The 24,039-nt window shown below is 36.6% G+C and overlaps 1 long non-coding RNA gene across 3 annotated transcripts in view; it reads right to left on the bottom strand.

Annotated features, from left to right (window-relative positions):
• LOC146810173 (uncharacterized) overlaps positions 1-24,039 on the bottom strand; it is a 339,203-nt gene that overhangs the window by 92,944 nt on the left and 222,220 nt on the right. For all 3 annotated transcript variants that reach the window (XR_014965636.1, XR_014965635.1, XR_014965637.1), the window contains one exon: positions 13,618-13,725. This is a non-coding gene — a long non-coding RNA (uncharacterized LOC146810173). The remainder of the gene's footprint in view (positions 1-13,617; positions 13,726-24,039) is intronic.

The following is a 24,039-nucleotide window of genomic DNA, read 5'->3' on the forward strand; positions in this document are numbered from 1 at the left end:
AAAAAACAGCTTGGACATGTGCATTGAAATAAATCAAAAAAAGTGGTTTCATAATGTGTCAGTCTGTAAAAGTGATTTCCAATTGTAAAAAGTGATTTTCACTTGCGCCGAAAAAAAAAAGAGCAGTAAGTGTGCTTTCAAATTGGCAAAGAAATTTCGTTTTGGGACTAATGTGAAAACATGACTCTGTGTGCATAGAGGAATTATAGGCAGAGATTTATTGCGTCTTGCTCTGGTGATTTCACAGTTGCATTAGATGGAAAGGGGGAGCGAATTTTTGGGGGAAGAAGCAGAGTCTTAGCACACACCCATGTGCTTGCCATGTATAGTCATGCACAGTATTTACAAGCGAGTGGGGTTTTCAGGTTTCAGTCTGTAATGCAAATACATTCAGCTTCACTAAGGCTGGTTGCCCTTGCTGGAGTGTAGCACTCTGGACATGGGCTTTTTAAAAAATCTGAAAAGTGGTTTCATAATGTGACAGTTTGTAAAAGTGATTTTCACTTGCCCAAAAAAAAGAGCAGTTTGTGTGCATTCAAATTGGCAAAGAAATTTCGTTTTGTGACTATTGTGAAAAGAAATGTAGTAATATATTTAAATACAATAAAGGATTTTTTTTTAGTTTTTTTCAGGTATTGCTGAAGAACAGTGAACAAAATTTAAGATGCCTACAAAATCTAGAGTTCAAAAAACGCTAAAAAAAAACTATATTTGAAGACAACTGGAGGACCAAAGTTAGTAGAAGATGCTCATGTTGGGAAAAAGAAAAAATCTTCTGGTAAGCAGAAAAAACAATTTCTTAAAAAAATATTCAAAACAAAGAAAAATGTACAAAATGTCTGTCCTGGAAAGAATGTAACAAAACGAAGAGAACAGCAAAAAATTGAGAATTTAGTTAATGCAAATATACCTTCTGCAACTGAAAAGTTTTACATAAACAGAAAAACAGCGTTTAAAGAGATACGTAGAAAAATGTTTCAGAGAAGAGTTATGTCCAATTTGATAAAGGATGTGAAGAAATATAAGCAAAAGGCAAAATATTACAAGAGAAAAAAAGAAATTGAAGCCATTGCAGCAAAAGCATTAGAATTAAAAAGGAAACTATTCATATTAATTTTGAATAGGATGCGTACATTAGATAAAATGGTTAATGTACTGAAATCACAAAGCAAAAGCAAAAGAGTAGTGAACAGAACAAACTTTTGTAAAGTGTTTTTAGGAAAGTGGATGCATAGTTCAAGTAGTGAACCTTTTTTTAATGAAGAGAGCTATTTTCAAAGTAATAGTTTGCTGCATGCAGTTGACACCAGAGGTCGTTCATACGAAGTAAAAAATGGTTGCATAATGGAGAAGGAGATAATGGTTCCAAGAGATGAGGTACAAGTGATGGCAGATGAGGCAATGGGGAGACGTCCTAAAGCCCCAGTGTACACTTGGAATTGTAGTAGTATTTGCACTGTGCGTCAGGAATCTATTGACAGATTTCGAGAGTTTCTAAGAGAATATAGTAAAAAAAGTGTAAAACAGAAGATTAAGGTGCTTCAAAGTCTGGATCCATGCAGAGTGAGAGAGAATACTGGTTTGCAGGGTCATTCTCTGGCTTGTCTATCTAGAAAAGTGTGCAATAGTGTTTTCCATCATTTTAGGATGCTGGCTGTTCATCATACTGAAATGAGAAAGTTTGTGAGACGGTTGTATTTTGCCAAAAGTCCAGCAATAAAGTTAAATGAATTGAATAGGGCTCTGTTCCGAGGAACGGTATCAGATGTAGAGAAGGTTGTTGATGAAATTCAGTTTTGTTACTTTGGTCCTGAACAAAACAGTGCAGAGAAGGACACAGTAAATGAGGAAGAAGTGGAAGAGAATGTAGAACCTTCTGTAAGTAAGACATTTAATGATCACATAACAAAATTTGCAATAGTCTCTAATGAAAGACCAACTGTTACTTGTATTTGTTGCCGCAGAACTCATTATAGAAAACAAACTAGGAATGTTGATCTCTACAGAAAGAGTGAAAATGAAGATAATTATAAGTGGAAGGATTTTGCCACATATATATTTCTTGAAAATTGTTTTGAATTGGGTGAAGATCAGCGTATTTGTAAATACTGTTACAACAAGTTAGAGGAAAATAGAATGCCGACCAGAGCTGTACATAATAATTTAGAATTGGATGCTATTCCTGCTGAACTTTCTGAATTAAATACATATGAGTCTATACTCATTCAATGTGTTCATCCGTTCCAGACCATAGTACGTATGGAGCCCAAAACTGGTAAATTACCTCCTTCAGATTTACTGAGAGGTTTAAAAGGTAGAGTGGTGTATTTGCCCTTGGATTTGAAAAAAAATATGGAAACTATTGATGCGGATACTTTGGAAACTGAACCATTAATTATTCTGGTTAATGGTGTACCTACAAAGAATAAGAAGATTTGGCAGGAGCTGGTAGATGTGCGGAAAGTACAAAGAGCAAATTTGTATTTGAAAAAAAATAACAAATGGTATGAATCAATTTATATAGAAGAAGAAGAAGAAGACGAAGATTTTCAAGAAGACACAGAAACACCAACTGGACAAATTGAAAAAGTGGACAAGACAAAGGAAGAAGAAATTTATGAACATTTTAGCATACATCCTCTTCATTCGAAAGAAGTTATGGGAGACAATATTGATCTCTTTCAGATGAAGAAAGCAAAAGGAACTCCCGTGAGTGTATGGGAGGAGAGCTTGGAAGCTCGATGTTTTCCCCAGCTGTTTCCTACGGGAAAAGGAGGACGATACGATGAACGTCCAGAACAGATTCCAGCTTCAGAGTATCGGACTACAAGACTATATGCTGAAGATCCCAGATTTCGACAAAGTATTCCTTATTTGTTCCATCTTTTATTTGAAAGCGACTTGTCTGCACTGTCTTATGCAGTAAATCACATTTTAAAAAGTGGAGTACATTTACAAAATGTGTCTGCTAAGGATTTTATGGAGAAAGTGCAGCACCGAGATGATCATTTGGAAACACAACTGATCAATCTGATGGCTTGTCAGCGTGGGACAAATGAATATTGGTACCGACGCCATGGTGAACTAAAATGCATGTTACGCAATTTAGGAACACCAACATGGTTCCTTACCCTAAGCTGTGCCGAGTACGCTTGGGATGATTTGCTGGATTTTCTACGAGAGGCCAATTCAAACATTAAAAACATCGAATACAAGACAGCAGGAGAACTGTGCTCATTGGATCCGGTTAATGTTTGCAGATATTTCAATCATAGATTTGAGGCTATGATGTCCTTCATCTGCAATAAAAAAAATCCACCCCTTGGAGAAGTAGTGGATTTCTTTTGGAGAAAAGAGTACCAGGCAAGAGGTGCTCCTCATATTCATATGCTGTTGTGGATCAAGGATGCCCCAAAGTTTGGAACAGATACTGATGAAGCAGTGTTATCTTACATTGAAGAATATGCAACATGTGGTATACCAAAAAGCACAGAAGAGAACAAGTTAAAGGAGCAAGTTTTACGTTTCCAAAGTCATCGGTGTGGAAAATACTGTCGACGGAAATACAAGAGCAAAGAAAAATACTACACTAAATGTCGATTTGGATTTCCTAGACCTGTTCTTTCAAATGGAAGAGTAAACAGTTTTATGTCAGCTGTGAGACATACTATCACAAGAAAATCACCTAAGAATACCTACAACCTTAAAAGAAAAGAAGAATCAAAAAATATAAATGACTACAACCCAGTCATTTTATCCATGTGGAACGCTAACATGGATATACAGTATGTAGCTGACAATTCCATTGCTGTTGCACGATATGTAACGTCTTACATTACAAAATCAGAAAAAACAGAATTGAAGGAAATGTGGGAAGAGATTTCTCACGAGAAGACTGTCAGTAAGAAGCTGTACAGTTTCAGTTTGAAGATGTTATCGCATCGAGAAATTGGATCCTACGAATGTTCAGATAGGTTATCTTCTGCAAGTCTCTACTCGAAGTCAAGAAGAATAATTTGGGCAAGTTTAGGCCTTGCAGCAATGAGAAATCGGGTACTGAAATCTGTTGGAGAAATTGAATATTTGGCTGAGAATGACCCAGAAAGTACAGATATATTGAAAACAAACATGTTGGACACATATTATCCCAAGAGAAGTCATCATCTGGAGAACATGTGTCTCTATGAAGTGTTGCAGAACTACATTTATTCACGGAAAGCTGCAGAAGACATTAATAATGGAAAATATAAAGTTGTTGGTGAAGAAGGATGTTTGGTGAAGCAAACCAAAGGAAGTTTGATAAATCACCGGAAGCTGAGTTGCGACACTACCGACAAGAAAGAATTTTACTACTTGGCTCTTTTACAGTTGTTTAAACCATGGCGTACAGAGGATGAACTACTGGGAGAATTTCAAAGCTATGAGGATTCATTTAATGCTTGCAAAGACAGCATACAATGCAATACATTCACAACTTATCTGCAAATGTTAAATGAAGAAATTGAACAGGAAACTACAATTGCAGCAGAAATAGCTAGAGACAGTTCTCAGGACAGCCAAAGTTCAGGAACACACAGTCAAGATCCCCTAGGACAACCAATCGTTGAAAATGAAGCATCAATAGCCATGAATGAAGTGGAAACGGCTATGAATCAAGCTCAAGAAGAATTTATAGACTTAGAAAATTTGGAAAGACAACTGAATCAAGAGCAGCAACAAATTTATGAAGAGATCAAAAACAAAATTGATCACGGATTTCTACATGTAAAAAAAGAGTGCTCATGCACATCATTTCATCCAATCAGGATGTATGTAAGCGGACAAGCTGGCACTGGAAAAAGTTTCCTAATTAAAGTCATCAGAAGCTACCTAAAGCAAAAAACGGATTCTACTTTGTCTTGTGTGGTTACTGCTCCAACTGGGTTAGCAGCATATAACATAAAAGGAATCACCTTACATCGTTTGCTAATGTTACCAGTGGAGCATGAGAACAAAATACAATTCAACAAGCTAACTGGAGAAGCATCCTTGGAAGTTTCACGAGTATTGAAGAAGATGCAAGTTCTCATTATTGATGAGGTGAGCATGGTATCAAACTTAATGCTTGCCTTTGTGCATTTAAGAATGCAGCAAATTTTGAAGACAGACTATGACGTGTTATTTGGTGGAAAACACGTCATAGTTTTTGGAGATCTTTTGCAACTTACTCCAGTTAAAGGACAACCAGTGTTTAATACTGTGACACATGAAGACACGAAGAAGTCATTGGGAGGCATCGGAAATACAAATATTTGGTCCTTCTTTGAGTACAAGGAACTTACAACTAATATGAGGCAAGCAAACGATGAAGAATATGGAAGTATTCTGAAAGATATCAGAATTGGACTACTCACAGAAGTTGGCAAAAAAGCATTACAGAGTCGGCTGCTACATAATTTATTTCCAAAGGAAGAAATAGTTGCAGAGAAAATATACAAGAATATTGCAGAAAACAAAAGTGTCATCTGCTTAATGCCAACTCTACGTGAATGCTCAATATTCAATGAGGAGCTTTTGAAATTGGAAAAGGAAGAGATCAGGAAATTGGAAGCAGTGGACAAAATTGAGGATGGAAGAATCACTGTCACAGTAACAGGCAAACTGAAAAATAAATTGGACTCACTAGAGAAGAACATCTCCAAAACAGCTGGATTAGAAAAAAATCTATATGTTTGCATGAACTGTAGAGTGTTTTTAAGGAGAAATTTGGATGTTGAGAAAGGTTTAGTTAATGGAGCGATGGGAAGAGTTGTGGGTTTTATTAATTATCAGAAAAAAGAAGGAATTGAATGTTTAAAAATAAAATTTGATCAGATAGATGAAGTTAAAGATATTTGTCGTTGTACAGTTCGTTTTATGCTTGTGAAAGACTTATATGTACGTAGGAAGCAGTTTCCGTTTTCTCTAGCATATGCTGTAACTATTCACAAGTCTCAAGGATTGACTGTAGATTGTGCATTTGTGAACATTGGTTCAACTGTGTTCAAAGAAGGTATGGCATATGTTGCTTTGTCACGAGTCAAAACATTATCAGGTTTATTCATGATAGACTTTGAAGAATCAAAAGTTAGTGCTGATACAAATTGTGTAAAGGAGTATAATAGATTAAGAAGAAGCTATGCTCCTCATTTAGGTCAGTATCCTGTGTTGGAGAAACGTGTAGTTTCTCGTAAAAGGAAAAATGAGAATATCTGTAGTGAAGATGTAGAGAAGAGGAAAAAAAAGAGGAGTGATGTAATTGCAAGCAAAAAGAAAAAGGAAAATGAAGAACAGGTTGTAGGATGTCATTTTGAAAATAGCTCTGGTGTCAACTGCTACGCAAATGTAGTGCTGAATGTTGCATTTTATCTGGAAAGTTTGCAAGAGCAGATAATAGTAAATCAGGGAAAAAGATTCTGTTCAGAGCTGAGTCTCCTTTTTCAAAAGCTGAGTAAAGATAAAACTCAAATAGAAAGTGCTACTGACATTAGAAAACTTTTAGATGTATGTTCAGGACGAACACAGTTTTCTCAAAATGAACAGCAAGATGCACATGAATTTTTGATGTATTTTCTTCAGGTAGTGGAAGAAGAAGGAGTTCCCATTGACATTTTTTTTGGTCTCTCTTATAAATGGGAACATAGTTGTGATAATTGTTATAATATAAGTGGCTCTATTGTTGATAATGAAAGGTTTATTTATTTGACATTGCCAGAGAGTAAAACAGTCACTTTTGCAAAATTAGTTAAAGATGCTAATCATAGCATGAAATGTGGTGAGTGTAATTCTGACATGTTTTCAACATTAATTTTAAAGGAATACGGACAGTATGTAATTTTAATGATGCAACGATGTAGAGCTGATGGTTCAAAATTGGATACTTTAATAAAGAAGTTTACAGGACAGCAATTATCAATTTCAGGAAAAACTTTTGTAACTGTTGCAATAATTTTCCATGATGGACCTACTGTTACTTCTGGACATTACACAGTTTATCTTAAATGTGAAAAAGGCTGGACACTGTGTAATGATTCTCAATTGATTTTCAAACAACGTTTGCCTTTTGATTTAGCAAATTCATATCTAATCTTCCTGAAACCTAAATTTTAGAGAGACTTTGCAAGATCTGGACAAAACAATTTTACCATTTTACTGGATTACCATTGTAATTTTGTAAAAAAAAATTTTTTTAAATTATCATTTGGCCTAATGGAAAGATAACCAATTGTAATGTGGACTTTTTTAATTATTAATGAAATTTTGAAAAACCAATAATTTTGAGATTATCGGTAATTTCTGCACATTTTATATTTTGGAATGTTATTGGACTGCCATTGGAAATTTTTTCAAAAATGATTTAAAAAATTACTATTTGGCCATGTGGAAAAGTAACCAATTCTATTGTGGACTAAATAAATTAATCAAAAAATTTTCGTGAACCAAAATGTTACAGAGAATCTGTGAGATCTGGACAAATTAAACTTTAGAATTTTATTGGATTACCGTTGGTAATTTAATCCAAACAAAAATTTAAAATTACTATTTGGCCTAAAGGAAATGAAATCAGATGTTTTTTGGAGTTATTTGAGATATAATATTGTGATTATACTTCTGAAACAAACATATCAGACGGTATTTTAAAGGAATAAGTATTGGTATTAGATGATATTTTTTTACAATATTATGCATTTCTATAATGTTAAGTTTAAGTAAAAAAAGAATCAGGGCTTTTTTAATACAATCTTTGTGATTGGTATTTTTTTTTGCCCGCTGTAAAATGATGAATGCAATTGCTTTCACAATTTATAGTGAAATGCAATATATTCTGAAAACAGCAAAAATAAGGCAAAAATATTTTTGGGGAAAAAATGTAAATATGTGTACTGTATTATAAAAAGTTTTAAAAATATTAATACTTTTTACTTTTTTTCCAGATAGATACAGAAAATTTACGAAAACTACAAACATTTTTAAAACTATTTTTTAAAAAAAGAAATGAATAAATATTTTTTCAGTGAGTATGGTAAGTCAATAATAATAATTGTAGTCTCTCAAGGTCAATGTAATGTCATAAATGATTTTTAGTGTTTTTTTAAAAAAAAAAAAAAAAAAGTACGCGCACCGTACGCGTACGGTAAAAAAAAATAAAAAAAAGTTTTTAAAAACATATGTAAAAAAAAGATGAAAGATAAGGTTGGCTCTTAAAAGAACCGTTGTGTTCATGCAGGGACAGAGGAAAGAAAGATTGGGAATATTAGACGGTACGACAAGTGTGCTGATCTATTTTACTGTTCACCAGGGAAACACTGGTCTCCCTATAAGTAATTAGATCGTGACAAGTGGCGCACCGTACTTCAACCCTCGCAAACCGAGGGTTAATTTCCAGAGGGCCAGCAAAAGGAGATTCTCCCCCCACAGATGAAGGGCTCACCTGACCTGCAGAAGAAGGAGTCAGCCCTGCAGATGATGGTCCAGGCTGAGCTGCTGTGGATGTACTGGCTCGTCTTTCTGAAGAGTTACCTCCAAAAAGATGACCATGTGTCCTTCTGTGTACATCCTGGAGGTGTCTCTTCATGGTGTGATTCCCAAAGGAATACTTCCTGTCAGGATTACCTCTAGAAAGTACACGCTGACACAGCCTGCAAGTAACTAAGGGTGCATTCACCTTTTGCTGGCCTTCAGGAAAAGTAAAATAATCCCAAACATAAGAAGGCTTTTGTTTCCTCGCTCTCTGCCTCAAGACAGTGCTGCTGGTGCTAGCCTCACTCTCAGAAGGGCTCTGCTGTTCTGCCATCATATCCCAAAGACAAACCAGCTCCTTCTCCTAAGGGATCACAAGCAGAAATTAGGGGAATGGGTGTGGTGTAGGAGAGTTCTAGAACTGAAAGTAGTTTCAACCAATCAAAAGTTGTGTTTCATGATCACATGACCAACCGTACGCTTACGGTGCGCTTACGGTACGCTTACGGCAAAAGTGCGCATGCGCGTAAAAAAGACACGCGCTTGCGCGCATGCGCATAACAGTCACTCCCCGACACTTCCGCGTAACGTGCGCGCGTGGCGTGAGCGCGCACGCGTCCCACGTGCAGTACGCGCGGCTACGCAAAGTGCGTAACTATACGCAAGCAGCGTAGAAAGATTACGGACGTTGCGTAAACCGTACGCTTACCGTGAGCTTACGGTACGCGTACTAAAAAAAATTAAAAAAAAAAAAAAAAACTGGAAATAAATTTTACATGTTTATTTTAAAAAATATATAAAAAAAACATATTAAAGAATTTTAAAAATTTAAGCATAGTCTTTATAAAAGGTAAGAAAATTAAATTAAAAATATGTTAGAAAAAATTGAAGAATAAAAAAAAAATTAGCATTTAAAAAACCTTGCAAATTCACTGAAAAAACCATGGGTTTCAAACACGTTATAGTTAGGAATTAGCATTTAAAAAACCGTACAAATTCACTGAAAAAACCATGGGTTTCACACACGTTATAGTTAGGAATTAGCATTTAAAAATCCTTAGAAATTCAGTGAAAAAACCATAGGTTTCACACATGTTATAGTTAGCTGGACATTTTACTCGTAAAAAACCAATGAAATTGCCCCGTTATAGTTAGTTCAGCTAACTATAACTCGCGCGCCCGCAATGCACTGCTGATGACGTCACATATTACATCACTCATGACATGGTCAGTGACATCACTCATGACATCACTGATGACATCTCAAATGACATCACTGATGACCTCACTGATGACATCATCCAGTGAATGTGTGTTTTTCTGAAAATTAAATATGTTTTATATATGTATATCTCAAGGTCAATGGAAGAATAAATGGGTAGATAAGTGTCTAAATGGATGCTTTGTTTTTGAAAAATTTATTGTGTAACTGACTGATTAAGTGTATCATAGTGAATACATGGCTTACTGTGTAATGTTTAAATATGAAAATATCTGTATCAGTCTCTCACTTTGTGTATAAGTGGTTGCATGGGTTGGTGAGTAGCTACATGGGTGTCTATATAGGTTATTAGTTGTTTTTTGAGTATCAGTCTGAGTGTCTGTATGGTACGGTGGGGGGTATTATGTAGTGCATAGGTGCATGAATGAATGATTCACTCTTTGTGTGTGTTGAACACAGCATGTGTGCAGGACTGTATGGGTGGATGAGTGTGTGTATGGGTGTGTTAGTGAGTGAATGACTGTCTCAATAGTGTCTTTATGAGTAACTACATATGTTTAAAACTAGTATATGTGACTATTGGTGTATATATGTGAGTATATGTGAGAGATTGAAAGAGTTCCTGTATGAATAAGTATGTGTTTCTATAAGTGATTGTTTAAAAGACTAAGTATGTGTAAGTTTCTGTAGAAGTAAGTGTGGTGGTGTGTGTATAACTGTATATGCTAGTAAATGTATGTTTGATTCTTTATTAGCATGAGTGACTATGTGTGTGAGTAACTCTGTGGATGAGTGGCATTGTGTAACAGGATGTATAGGTGTATGAGTACATGTGTTGAGTGAGTACATGTATGAGTGACTGTATTGGACTGTTGGTGAATGAGTGGATGTTTATGTAGATCTTAGAATTACTGAATAGGTTGTTGTAACTGGTATTGGTATGTCCATTGTTTTGAAAATTTTAGTCTCTATTTTTGAATGTGTGTATCAAAGGTTATATTAGGGTGAGAGGAGGTCTGCCACTCTATCACAAGGATGATGTCATCAGTGAGGTCATCAGTGATGTCATTTGAGATGTCATCAGTGATGTCATGAGTGATGTCACTGACCATGTCATGAGTGATGTAATATGTGACGTCATCAGCAGTGCATTGCGGGCGCGCGAGTTATAGTTAGCTGAACTAACTATAACGGGGCAATTTCATTGGTTTTTTACGAGGAAAATGTCCAGCTAACTATAACATGTGTGAAACCTATGGTTTTTTCACTGAATTTCTAAGGTTTTTTAAATGCTAATTCCTAACTATAACGTGTGTGAAACCCATGGTTTTTTCAGTGAATATATATATATATACAGATAGATAGATAGATAGATAGATAGATAGATAGATAGATAGATAGATAGATAGATAGATAGATAGATAGATAGATAGATAGATAGATAGATAGATAGATAGATAGATAGATAGATAGATAGATAGATAGATAGATAGATAGATAGATAGATAGATAGATAGATAGATAGATAGATAGATAGATTCTCCACAACGACCATCCACTCCAATCTGATAATCCATTTTTAGACTTTTACAAATTTTAAGATCTCCTGCAACACCCCACATGGAAAGCCTGCGCGTTTCAGCACACACCTTCAACTGGGTTATCCCATCTACCCCACACTCAGTGTTTAAAAAGCAACAAAGGAATTGTTCGTCCACATCATGCACTTCCTGTTGGCAACATCTAGAGTGTACATTGGATACTATCATCCCATGGTTTGGGCCATATTGAAATTCCCAAAAGGGTAATTGCAGAGCAGCAACAATGATCACAATTTCAAATACTGAATCTATCAAAGCGGGAAAGTACATAAAACACTCAAATACTTTACTATGATACTGGAACAGTTGATCATATCATAAATAACCAGGGAAAACATATAAAACCAAATAACAAATAAAGGGTTGTTACACATATTATATGGAATATTTGGGCAGATGTTCCATCAAATAGTAACATAATAACCATGCAGATCACACATTTTACCAATAGTTTTCATATATTCATGCAACCACAAAGTAATGGTGTGACGCATAGATCGTGCAGATATGATTAATAAAATGTAAAGTGTTAATGCTTCTTATTATCATCATATTGCAAAAATCCCATAAAGTGCACTAACTTATTTCTGATACATTAGCCAAACTGTCTATAGACATGAAATACAGCATTTATGACACTATTGAACATACTACAAAAGCGTCATTGATTATAAAGTGCAATGCTGCACTCTTGTCGTAAATATACACCAAAAAGGTATAAATAGAGAATCTAAAAAAAAACAAGTAAGATCATCAACCCAGTCAAAATACATATAATAAATATTTTGATCTAATATTCATATATAAAATGAGTGTATACACCTCCATCCCCGTTTTTATCTTGTCAAGAATTCTAAAAAATTACCAAAACCTGCATCTCAATGCCCGAATTTATAGCTAAGCCCTTCCACAAAACAGGATAGTAACTCTGCTGATGTGCCTGAAGTGCGGTGAGATCCCAGTATAGTATCATCCAATAATCTCTAAAGTGCAAGTGCTGTAATCAACATCCAACATGTGTATATATGGGTCAAGTTCAATAAAAATAAACAGAAATGTGTTCTTATTTTTCTAATCAAAGGGAAAAAATCATCTGTATAGTCTCTTCTATTGTTCAAACCAATCCAGTGACCTGGACCTTAAATACAATACATATGGAACAGAGTATTGGCTACAACAAACTCACAGATGGACGTGCAATTCAGCATCAAGGTCATGGCCATATGGTTTCTCAGTGCCTAAGAGAATGATCATCCGTGATTTAAACTGACGCAATTCAAGTGACCTATTGCTTCTACGTAGATGAGCTTCAAGCCATAATATTGTAAGGTTGTCATATCTGCCAGATGCTGTTCCCAAAAATGTTTAGACAGGGGGTATGCATGATCGTCGTTTTTTTATGGCCCTGATGTGCTGCAAAATCCTTCATTTTAGCCAATTGATTGTGCTGCTTTTGCTGCTTACATATCGCAGGTCACAACCACATTCCAATGTGTACACTACAAACTCTGTTTCACAAGTAATCAATTCCTTGATCTTCATCATCCTGCCTTCAAAGGTCTTATACTCTGTACAATTCAATCCAAATTTGCAGGCCTCACAGATAGCACACTTTCTGAAACGAAAACCTCTGCTGGTCAGCCAATCAGGTTTTTGGTGATACATATATCTAGTTACCATGTCCCCCAAAGATGGTGCCTTTTGATGAGTGATCTTAGGGTGCTGACTAACTATATCGCTCAAATGTTCACCATATTTCAAAATGTGCCAATTCCTGTTGATCAAGAAGCTAATCGAACTATGTTCCATATAGTATCCCATAAAAAAGTGTATAGCTGGGTCCCGGTCTCCATCCAACCCACACATCGGAGTGGATGAAGCATGTGTACTCAACAACTGCTCCCTATTTTTACTTAGGACCCTTTGTTTTGATTCTTTGAGGAACCACAGTGGATAGCCCCTTTCTGATAATCTCATAATCATCATAATGACTTTATTTTTGAATAATTCATCAGTGGTACAGATTCTGCGGACCCTGAGTAGTTCACTGTACAGAATACTAATTTTAAAGAACATGGGTGTCCACTATTGCCATGTAAGATAGTGTAACAGGCAGTGTTTTTTTTTTTTTTAAATCTTAGTTTATATAGAGTCACCCACTACTTGCAGTTTCACATCCAGGAAATCAATTTCTTGCATACTCCAATTCGCAGTCAATTGTATATTGTACGGATTGGCATTCAGGATAGCAATGTACTCACATAAAGTTGTTTCATCTCCTTCCAATAAAATAAGTAAACCATCAATAAAACGTACCTTCAGGAAAATCTTACTGGTCTTATCTGCCCAGGCAACTTCTTTCTCCCACCATCCCATATAGATGTTGGCGTATGTGTGGGCAAAGGCTGACCCCATTGCAGTTCCCTGTTTTTAGAGATATGTATTTTATCAAAGAGAAAGATGTTTTGGGTAAGATAGAAGGAGAACATTTTGAGAAGCATTACAGTATATTGAGTCAATACCAGTGACCTGGATCTTATAAAATATCAGCATGCCTCTATCCCATATTGATGTGAAATTGAGGTATGAAGGGAGCAAACATCTAATGTTACCATGATATAGCCACTGTCCCATGGGATGTTGTTCACCTTTCTTAAAAAAACATTTGTATCCTGTATGTAGGATGTAAGGCTGGTGACATAATGACAGAGGAACAAGTCCAGATATGTGTGCGTGTGTGTGTGTATGTATATATATATATTCACTTAAAAAACCATAGGTTTCACACATGTTATAGTTAGCTGGACATTTCACTCGTAAAAACAGTGAACTCGCGCGCCCGCAATCCACTGCTGATGACATCACATATTACATCACTCATGACATGGTCAGTGGCATCACTCATGACATCACTGATGACATCATTTGTGCGTGCAAGGTTTCCCCTAGATACTTTTAGGTCCAAGAGGAGGGGAGAAAGACAAAATGAAACGAGGAACCTCTTATCTGACCTATCTTTTCTTTGTGTATCGTGTTACTCACTGATTCTTTACAAAAGCCCAGGAAACAAAGTTATTTCAAAAACATTTTCATTCTTTTTATTATTTTCTTTTTTTTATATAATAGATAATAAAACATTCATATATGTTCTTTTTAGTGTACAGTTTATATACAATTCAGATATTATTACATAGATGTTTCTTTTTGAAAGACAAAACAGTTTGAAAAACTCATACAAGGAACCCCCAAACTAATCGTTTCCAAAAGAATCTTGCAATCACATTCTCACCTATCAGTCACTCTTACATACCATCAGACATTCTACCCACAATTAAGGAAAAAATGACAAAAGAAATTTAACTTTTTTGATAAAAACATAAACCAAATCTGGTATGAGATCCTACTCCATGTCAACCACAGGGGTTGGATTATGAATAGTTCTTACAAAGTCCTATGATTATGTAGTCAGGACGTTGGCATTAGGTTCCTTCTATGGGTCTCCCAGATATGGTTGGTGCTCTTGGTCTACGTACGTTTCGGAGACTATGTGGAATTTTCACGTCTCCTTCTTCAGGACCAAAGTATATTTTGGAGGTGTCTTTTATCGTCTATACGACGAAAAGAAAGAGGGTTCTCTCTAAAATTGATAAATACAAAAAAGTATTTCAAACATGTGCAAAATAGTTTTTAGTGTATATCTGTATGTAGCCTGGGAAGAGATAATATTCAAACTAACTTATATGTGGTTGCTCACACTAAATATGAGCACTTGCAGCTAAAAACAGACTTTACAGTCATCTTTTTATCGTTTCCATTAGCATATCAGAGAAAAGTAGAAAAAATAGTGCCCAGAGTACAGATAACCATAAAGTGCTGCAAGTCAGAAAGAAAGTGCTATATTGCAGGCCAAAGAGGAAAGAAGATTTTCTCATAGGAAGTGTGAAATTGTTAGCCAAAGATTAAAGGGAGAGCATATTGACTTTAGATTCGCCTACATGTATTTGTTGGCGTTGTCTCCAGTTCTAAAGAGCTTGATCCATATTTCAATTTAGGGCATTGGGTGTCAGAGACTTCTATAGGGTAATTCTATAAGTGCAAATAAGAAAAAAGATATAACATTTATGTGTGATATAGTAACTCTTTGGACTTATGAGATAGGTGATTAAAAATGATTCTCACCCTCTAAGAAATAGGCAGGCATGGAGGCTTTTGCGTCCTGATACTTTAGATTGGAGATTATCCTACTTATTCCGTTAGGGAAAAGTGCAGAAATAAGGCCACACTGTGAGTAATCACTATGTAGATTCCATCTAAAGGTAGACAAAAAAAAAAAAGAAAACAAAAAAAAATGTATGTATTTCAATAATGGCATGGTATGATAATCATTCCACTAGGTTAGCCTCAGACTGCCTCTAAAGTCTTACCTAGACTGATTAATTGCTTGAATCCTCACAAGACAACCTTCTGGTATTCTCCTTATTGCTTGGGGCGGTTGAGGGCCAAACTTTGCTCAAATACACAGTCTGAAAGGAGCAAGGGAGAAACCGAAAGGTTTATTTAGATATTTCGTTTTACTGGTTAATGCGTTGCAATTTAATACTTTTATCCAGTGCCTCTCGCAATAATACGTTGTATGGTTTAGTTATCAACGCCGACATGTCAATGTGGTGATGTATGCGGGGTATTAATAATATGCCTAATCATGCCTTTGTTAAAAAAAAATTTTAAGGAAAAAAAACATAAACGGAGCCTACAGATTAATATTAAAGCTGTGCATCCTGTGGATACAGAGTGTATGTACTATGGAGTAGGAATCACAGGCGATGCGGGTTAAGCGGGTGTGCGTTTTGTGTTATTCAAAACAGAGAAACAACAGTCTCATGCCTTTGTTAAAAAAAATTTTTTAAGGAAAAAACACATAAACGGAGCCTACAGATTAATATTAAAGCTGTGCATCCTGTGGGTACAGAGTGTATGTACTATGGGGTAGGAATCACAGGCGATGCGGGTTAAGCGGGTGTGCGTTTTGTGTTATTCAAAGCAGAGAATCAACATAAATACTCAAAAAGTGAGGCATTCTGAATGATGCAAAACTAGTTCTGGAACTCTGTAAAGGCAGAGGTGATCGTTCTTAACGGTCAGACAATTGCGCGTGCTGTTGAGCTATCTGAAGGTGTTTAGAGATAGATATCTATCTATGTTATTAAGGGGGATCACTAAAATAGCCGTTTTCCTTACCTCATGTGCTGTGTGATTGTTCACTTCATTTTCTGTGCTGCCACACCGGAAAGGCAAAGAGGGTGACGACCTCCTTTTTATTTGAACTAAGCGGGGTCACATGTTGCTACATTAGAAAAAACCCTGACGTCCTAATTTACGTAGCTCGTACGTAATGAGGAACGGGATGGTAGTGAGGTCGCCATGTTGGAATGGGTGCGAGAAGGGGCACAATTGCATGCTGCTTCGTTAGATTGGTGGGACATCCTAAATTTATGGCGTGAGCGTGATAGGGAAAAGCGACAGTTAGAGTTTTCGCCATATAAATAAAGTGGTGAAACTGTATGTTATGCTCAAGGCGCTCCTCGTGTAAATTGGCAATAGGCGAAGTCTAACGTAGCTACGTTGAACAAAAACGGCCTGTGTACATGGATCGTACGTCGTAGTTCAAAGGATGTTGATATGGTCGCCATGTTGGAATGGTGTGCGGGAAGGGCAGAGTCACATATTGTTGCGTTTAGTTCCCAAAACATTCCAGAAGCACGACACAGACATCATAGGGGAAAAACAGTTTTAACGTTAGCCTTGTTTGAATGGTGTACAAATGATGAGACTGTATTATACGCAGCCATAATTTTACCTTTTGGGTGTAATAGGGCGGCGACAGATAGTATGTCAAATTGATAAAGAATGGTTAATGGAGAGGTTAACATGAATGCGTGTTAATTCACGCATCTATGGTATATAGTATACGTATATATTATTCATCATTATTTTAGAAAAAGACCCTGAAGAGGGGAAGATTAAGATATACTCAATCGTATACGATCTCATGGAGGATACAATTACAAATGGAATTAGATTAGTCACCATCTTAGGGAAGTGTTGTTAGGGCGAGCAGTTGTGGGAGGCGGAGAGTGTCCAATTCACAGTTTCTTGCACTACCTGCGCGCAAGATTCCAATTTTATGATAAAAGAATCATGGAGGAGCCTAAATTCAGAGTATGGACAGGCAGACAGGGATGTTATAACCAAGTTGTTGTACCTTCATATTGTCTATATATAAGGGAGGCCAGATATTCTACCCTAAACACAGGGAGAAAGCACAAAGTGGAGAACAACCAAGATGGGTCAAACCTAGGGTAAGGTATATAGGTCAGGAGCCATAAGGGCAGTATATATGGATTATTCTGTGACCAACCAGATAATTTCCTCATTAAGGCCTTTACGTACAGTGTCTAGATGGAAAATCCAAAATGTTTCTCGTTGTTTTCTAGTTTTTACTGGGTCCTTACCTGGTATCGTCTTGACTTTTTCTAAAATTAGCCATTTTATTTCAGTCTTCTTGTGCTTGTGCTCATGATAATGATTAACCAAGGGTGCCTGTTGTCTGCCAGTTCTTATAGCTGATTTATGTTCCGAGAATCTCGTCCGAAATTCTCTGGAGGTTTCACCTATATAGCCAAGTCCACATGGGCATAGTAACAAATAGATGATGTTAGAGCTCCTACAGTTAGTCATTTGTTGCAAGGTGCCTGATTTTACGCCATATGTCCAACTTTGTGAGACTATAGCCTGTTCACATGCATGGCAGTTACCACATCTATGGTTGCCTAAAGGTAATGATGTGCCATCCAAAGTTGTTTGTCTGTTCTTATTTCGTGGGTGGAATCTACTGTGCACAAGCTTGTCTTTTAAATTGGGATTCCTTCTGAAGGCTACTATTGGTTTGTGCATGGAGTCCGTGTCTTCACTAATGTTCAAAATTTTCCAATTTTTGTCTAGAATCTGTTTGATTTTGTGGTTGATGGTTGAATGGTCCACTACACATACAAGTTTGTCTATCTTATCTTTGGGTTCATTGTTGATAAGGGCGTCTCTGTTATAATATTTAGCCCGTTTCTCATAAGTCCAAAGAGTTACTATATCACACATCAATGTTATATCTTTTTTCTTATTTGCACTTATAGAATTACCCTATAGAAGTCTCTGACACCCAATGCCCTAAATTGAAATATGGATCAAGCTCTTTAGAACTGGAGACAACGCCAACAAATACATGTAGGCGAATCTAAAGTCAATATGCTCTCCCTTTAATCTTTGGCTAACAATTTCACACTTCCTATGAGCAAATCTTCTTTCCTCTTTGGCCTGCAATATAGCACTTTCTTTCTGACTTGCATCACTTTATGGTTATCTGTACTCTGGGCACTATTTTTTCTACTTTTCTCTGATATGCTAATGGAAACGATAAAAAGATGACTGTAAAGTCTGTTTTTAGCTGCAAGTGCTCATATTTAGTGTGAGCAACCACATATAAGTTAGTTTGAATATTATCTCTTCCCAGGCTACATACAGATATACACTAAAAACTATTTTGCACATGTTTGAAATACTTTTTTGTATTTATCAATTTTAGAGAGAACCCTCTTTCTTTTCGTCGTATAGACGATAAAAGACACCTCCAAAATATACTTTGGTCCTGAAGAAGGAGACGTGAAAATTCCACATAGTCTCCGAAACGTACGTAGACCAAGAGCACCAACCACATATCTGGGAGACCCATAGAAGGAACCTAATGCCAACGTCCTGACTACATAATCATAGGACTTTGTAAGAACTATTCATAATCCAACCCCTGTGGTTGACATGGAGTAGGATCTCATACCAGATTTGGTTTATGTTTTTATCAAAAAAGTTAAATTTCTTTTGTCATTTTTTCCTTAATTGTGGGTAGAATGTCTGATGGTATGTAAGAGTGACTGATAGGTGAGAATGTGATTGCAAGATTCTTTTGGAAACGATTAGTTTGGGGGTTCCTTGTATGAGTTTTTCAAACTGTTTTGTCTTTCAAAAAGAAACATCTATGTAATAATATCTGAATTGTATATAAACTGTACACTAAAAAGAACATATATGAATGTTTTATTATCTATTATATAAAAAAAAAAATAATAAAAAGAATGAAAATGTTTTTGAAATAACTTTGTTTCCTGGGCTTTTGTAAAGAATCAGTGAGTAACACGATACACAAAGAAAAGATAGGTCAGATAAGAGGTTCCTCGTTTCATTTCATCACTGATGACATCATCCTTGTGATAGAGTGGCAGTCGCGCGAGTTATAGTTATCTGAACTAACTATAACGGGGGAATTTCAATGTTTTTTTACGAGTGAAATGTCCAGCTAACTATAACATGTGTGAAACCTACGGTTTTTTTAAGTGAATTTAATGCAATATAACAAGGGCACCCCTAATTTAGCTTCCTATATCAGGGTTTACAGTAACTTATTATGAGTGAAAATATAGGAAACTTATCTAGACAAAGTAGACTTATTCATACATACATAAAAGTGCATTACTAGTCATATAAACAAATCACAACCCCAAAGTGATACAAATCATTATTATTTATTATTGATACAAATATATAATCTCGTGCAAATATAAACAGCGTATCTATTCAGCTTACTCACTGTCTGATGGGTAAATAGATCTTATTCGATTTGTTTCTTATACCTCAGTTTATTTCCAAATTTTACATTTAATTATTCTTATGTCAATCACTACAAGTTGTGCATAGATTTACACATTAGCGATTTCATTTAGATCATGTACCCATATATTTTGCAACAGACATGGGGAGAAAAACTAAAAAAACAAGAAAAAATATATACAATAGACATGAATTATAAACATATTATCCTTCCACTTTAGTCAACCAATTACAGTGCAGTAGATTTCATAACTTTAACATGGCTAGACTTAATCACACTACGCGCGTTTCGGCGTTCAGCCTTCCTCAGGTGGCCATGATTTCTTAACTGTTACATGCATTGACTATACATTACTATAAACTGGTAGCCCGAGCAGTAAAAGGTTCATGTATGATCCATTTATTTCACTTATGAAAAACATGTAACATACTTGGGCAAGCAGAGATAACACAGTAGGTCCCTCCCCCTCACATTGAGGATTGTAGATAGGCCACGATTTATTTGGCAATGTCCATGAGACTATTGAACTTGAGACTTAATTTGTAAATTTGTAAATAGTAAGAGTAGGCATTTTTCTTTTAAGGTATGTGTATTCTAGTCAATTATGTACATAAATACTATAGCTTGTTTTTTTCTTATCACATTTTAGGAGTTAAGAAATCATGGCCACCTGAGGAAGGCTGAACGCCGAAACGCGCGTAGTGTGATTAAGTCTAGCCATGTTCAATTTATGAAATCTACTGCACTGTAATTGGTTAACTAAAGTGGAAGGATAATATGTTTATAATTCATGTCTATTGTATATATTTTTTCTTGTTTTTTTAGTTTTTCTCCCCATGTCTGTCGCAAAATATATGGGTACATGATCTAAATGAAATCGCTAATGTGTAAATCTATGCACAACTTGTAGTGATTGACATAAGAATAATAAAATGTAAAATTTGGAAATAAACTGAGGTATAAGAAACAAATCGAATAAGATCTATTTACCCATCAGACTGTGAGTAAACTGAATAGATACGCTGTTTATATTTGCACGAGATTATATATTTGTATCAATAATAAATAATAATGATTTGTATCACTTTGGGGTTGTGATTTGTTTATATGACTAGTAATGCACTTTTATGTATGTATGAATAAGTCTACTTTTTAAGTGAATTTCCAAGGTTTTTTAAATGCTAATTCCTAACTATAACGTGTGTGAAACCTATGGTTTTTTAAGTGAATTTGTAAGATTTTTTAAATGCTAAGTTATGTATGTTTTATTATATTTTTTATATATTTATTTTACAATAAGCTACCTTTGTATATAGTTATAGATTGACTGTATCCTGTAATATGGAATGGCTTGTTTAAAATGTTTTTTGTTAAGGTTTTTCACCGTGCGCGCATGGTGCGCGCACCCCGCGTTTTTTTGAAAAAGAAAAAAAAAATGTTTTCACCCTTCGGGGTCCTTCAGGGACCCCCTGACAAAGACAGATTGACACCATATATGCAAAAGGCACATGCCTGACCTGAGGACTACCTCTTTGCCAAATTTCAAGTAATTCTGTTCAGCCGTTCGGGCTGTACCTTCGGCTAAAGGTCCTATGGGAAAATGCATGGGGAAAACGCGTTTTGAGACCCCCCTTTTTTCTCAGCCCCCACTTGACGAATCACCCCGAGACTTTCAGGGTAGAAGCTGAGCGGAGCGCCCCATTAGTTTTGAAAATTTCGCGAGGATTCGTCAACCGGCGCCAAAGTTATTCAAAATAGAATTTTCAGATTTCCTATGGAAACACGGTCCTAACTATAACTATCTACTGGCGACGGCCAGTAGATAATATATATATATATATATATGTGTGTGTGTGTGCGTATGTGTGTATCTCAATGTAGAGGCTCCATGTTTTTATGCACTCCATACCATGCCACATAATTCCAATCAGACCTAATTTCACTTAATGCCACGCACTAATAATTCAGATGAATAAAGTGCTCTGTGCCGGAGAGCATTGCGCCCGGGATCAGGGCAGGGCAGTGCTGGGAACTCTGCCGGGGACTGCTTGGGCAATTTCCTATGTTCCGAGTGGGCGGCCTCTTCCTTCTCTGGTAGCTGCATACAGCCACTTACCTCAACCAGCTATTAATCAGCTCAATCTCCATACCACCCAGAGTGGCGGGGGTGCATGGGCAGAGGGAGCAAAGTGTTTTTACAATAACATGCAGCGGCCTGAGCAGCTGAGCTTTCATGTGGACCATACCTGGCAAAATTATCAATTCTGGACTCAGCTTGTTTATCTCTGCATGGATCTGCACGCAAGCTGGCTTGCCGAACCTTTGCCACTTCTTTGGAGTTGTGTAAAATTACATGCTGGTAAACAAACCGTGGCAGAGATCTTCCCAATCAAAAACATGCCCCTTTCAGTAAATACACATACAACGCTTTATATAAATATAATTTAGACATTTTTTTTCTAGTGAATGTCAGGCAGTAATTTGTGCTCATTCCAGTGAAACAGTGGTTTGAAACAATTGTGGGTGATTAACAGCCAAATGTAAATGCACTCTAAGAATGAAGCGTGACCGTCCATATCCCCAGTGGACATTCCAGTTTATGGGTTACATAATGTTTCTGCTGGATTTAGCAATTGTTACATAAATGTTAAACATTGGACAGTAAAATACAGGTGCAGCTTATAAAAACCATACTTTCCACGGATTTAGTAAAAAATACCATGTAAAACTAACAGGCACCAATTACCAGCTATAAGACGGGACAGGAATTTTGTTTACACCGGTTCAGAACTTTATAAAACGCAGCAAAATCTGACTTGAAATGTGCAGTTTTTCTGTTTTTAAAAACCATATCTGTGGGTCGGATGTTCTGGTTTGCACAAAACTGCGTCTACGGCTTGTGCTAATCCTTGTCAAAGACCGGGCATGTGCCACAAAATAGTGTTCCAGAGTCGATGCATGACAGAAGGAAACCTCTTCTTAAGATGCCAATAACAACAAAAAAAAAACAGGCCATGTGGGGAATATGCATAGTACATGGATTAAAAGCTTTGTTTGCCCATGGGGGAAGGAGGGGGTAATTTCATTTGCACTCCTTTCTGCAGGTTTGAGAGAAAATCCATTTAGAGGAAAGCTGAATTTGAAAAAGATGCCATAAATGTGATAATTTAGCATTGTCCCCCTCTACTCCCCCTTCGGTGGCACCCACCCCTTCTGAATAGGGCCTGCTGGCCTCTCCTGCCTCGCCTGACAGGCAATGAGGGCCACCCTTGACTTCTGGAAGTTCTCACTTCTAGAGGGGACACCTCGCATTAGCAAATTGACACATTCAAGAGTTTCATCCTTGTTGAGATTGGTGTTTTGTTAATCAATTTTTTTTCTTTTTGCTATCACTCCCACGGCATGGTGCTTTTACAAACAACCACATGCAATGCAATTGGTGTCACATTTATGAGAGTTTCGTAAATACGAGACCTAATGTATTGCAAATGCTTGTTTGGTGTGGGGTGGCTCCAAGTTATGATGGCCACCAGGAGTCATTCCAGAGTGTGGTGTGTTTGCCGAAGATGAGAACTTCTGTCTTGTCTGTATTGAGTTCAAGGCAGGTGTGCTTCACCCAGGCTGAGACATTCTTTATACAGTTGTGGATGTTAGTCTTTGTTAAGGTGGTGTCAGCTGAGAGTGATGGGAAGAGCTATGTGTCGTCAGCGTCTAAGATGATGTTGATGTTGTGTGATCTGACAATGTTTGTGAGTGGTGTCATGCAGCTGTTGAAAAGAGTAAGGCTGAGGGTTGAGCCTTAGGAAATCCCACTGATGGTGTGCTTGGCTTTTGAAGTGAAGGGATGCCATCCTTCTGGCATAGGCAATCGATGAGTTTGCGTGGAAGACTGCGTTGAAGGCCGTGGAGAGGTCAAGCAAGATCAGGGTGGACAACTCTCTTCTGTCGAGTAGGGAGCGGATGTCATCTGTTGCAGCGATTAGAGCTGTCATGCTGTGGTTGGTTCTGAATCCTGATTGGGAAGA

Source organism: Triturus cristatus, chromosome 7 (genome assembly GCF_964204655.1).
Source record: "Triturus cristatus chromosome 7, aTriCri1.1, whole genome shotgun sequence".
Taxonomy (NCBI): Eukaryota; Metazoa; Chordata; class Amphibia; order Caudata; family Salamandridae; genus Triturus; species Triturus cristatus.